We start from the raw sequence: 2,275 nt of genomic DNA on the forward strand, positions 1-2,275 counted from the left end.
CATTATCCTACAACCCGCAGGTACTCTGGGTAATGTGGTCCGCAGCTCGCTCTAACTCCGCGTACAGTCAGCTGTCACTCACCGTGTGTGTGTGTGTGTGTGTGTGTGTGTGTGTGTGTGTGTGTGTGTGTGTGTGTGTGTGTGTGTGTGTGTGTGTGTGTGTGTGTGTGTGTGTGTGTGTGTGTGTGTGTGTGTGTGTGTGTGTGTGTGTGTGTGTGTGTGTGTGTGTGTGTGTGTCGGGGCGCGCGCGCGTCTGTGCCAGTGAGTGTGAGAGAGGGAGGGAGTGGGACAGGGAGGCGGGAGGGGGGGGGGGGGGGGGGGAGAGAGAGGGGGGGAGAGAGGGAGGGAGGGGGGGGGGGGGGGGGGGGGGTCCCAGGGCTGACTCGTGCTGATCGAGCCTCTCCGTCTGCGGAAAACACAACCGCGCGAGCAGCCGTTAGTAGCGGGGCATCGAACCCGCGCTCGGCATGAGGACGGCAGCGCGCGAGCCTCGGACCGCGTCGTGTAACGGGCTCCATGTTCCCGCTCGAGGAGCTGCTGAGGAGGAGGCGGCGGCGGCGGCTCGCGGCGGCCGCGGGCTTGTGTCTCTCCTTCTTCTTCCTCGCGACGTGGATGAGCCTCCTCCCCGCGCCGCAGCCCGGGCTCGAGCCCCGGGCTGCGGCCGGCGGGGGGGGGGGCACCGCCCGGTTCCACCGGGAGAGACACGCGCGCCCCGCCGGCGACGCGGCAGACGCGCGCCTCCACGTCGGCGACGTGTCCGCGGCGGACCCGGCCGGTGGTGAGCCGCCCGGGGGGACCCCCGGGACCCCCCCCGGGACCCCCCCCGCGGGGAGCCTCCTGCGCGAGCTGGAGCTGCAGATACGCGAGCGCTACGACGAGGTCTTGCGGTACCGACAGCAGCTGCAGGCGCGGCGGCCGGGGCACGCGGACCCGGGCCGGCCGCTCGAGGGGCGGAGGCTGATGGACTCGGCGCCGGGAGGGGGGGACGGGGGGGGGGGACGCGGCCCGGGGGGGACCCGCCGGGGGCCCCACGCTGGGCTGCGGCAGCATAGCCGCCGTGACGGACGTGCGGTACCTGGGCTCCGGCTACACCAAGGCGGTGCACCGCGCGGCGCTGAACCGGAGCCTCTCCGTGGCGCTCAAGTCGGTGGACCTCGCGGGACACGACATGGAGACGTGCGCGCGGCGCTACGGGGACACCGGCGCGTGCTACCGGCTCTCCTCCTTCAAGATCATCAAGGAGATGGTGCTGATGGAGACCCTGCAGCACCCCAACGTGCTCAAGGTACCGGACCTCTGGAGCACTATAACATCTAACATCTAATATATAACATCTAGAACACTCTATAACATCTAGTATAACATCTAATATATAACATCTAGAACACTCTATAACATCTAGTATAACATCTAATATATAACATCTAGAACACTATAACATCTAATATATAACATCTAGAACACTCTATAACATCTAGTATGACATCTAATATATAACATCTAGTATAACATCTAATATATAACATCTAGAACACTATAACATCTAATATATAACATCTAGAACACTCTATAACATCTAGTATAACATCTAGTATATAACATCTAGAACACTATAACATCTAGTATAACATCTAATATATAACATCTAGAACACTCTAGAACATCTAGTATAACATCTAATATATAACATCTAGTATAACATCTAATATATAACATCTAGTATAACATCTAATATATAACATCTAGAACACTATAACATCTAGTATAACATCTAATATATAACATCTAGAACACTCTATAACATCTAGTATATAACATCTAGAACACTATAACATCTAGTATAACATCTAATATATAACATCTAGAACACTATAACATCTAGAACACTATAACATCTAATATATAACATCTAGAACACTCTATAACATCTAGTATAACATCTAATATATAACATCTAGAACACTCTAGAACATCTAGTATAACATCTAGTATATAACATCTAGAACACTATAACATCTAGTATAACATCTAATATATAACATCTAGAACACTATAACATCTAATATATAACGTCTAGAACACTCTATAACATCTAGTATAACATCTAATATATAACATCTAGAACACTCTATAACATCTAGTATAACATCTAATATATAACATCTAGAACACTCTATAACATCTAGTATAACATCTAATATATAACATCTAGAACACTCTATAACAACTAGTATAACATCTAATATATAACATCTAGAACACTCTATAACATCTA

General features: G+C 51.1%; 1 pseudogene across 1 annotated transcript; it reads left to right on the plus strand.

Annotated features, from left to right (window-relative positions):
- The first annotated feature begins 516 nt into the window (after positions 1-516).
- Positions 517-1,285, plus strand: LOC311371162 (extracellular tyrosine-protein kinase PKDCC-like; annotated as a pseudogene). Its single transcript has one exon. The product of its transcript is annotated as an extracellular tyrosine-protein kinase PKDCC-like (transcript).
- Positions 1,286-2,275: the final 990 nt, after the last annotated feature.

The sequence above is a fragment of the Micromesistius poutassou genome (assembly GCF_964030765.1).
Source record: "Micromesistius poutassou genome assembly, contig: SCAFFOLD_1736, whole genome shotgun sequence".
Classification (NCBI taxonomy): Eukaryota; Metazoa; Chordata; class Actinopteri; order Gadiformes; family Gadidae; genus Micromesistius; species Micromesistius poutassou.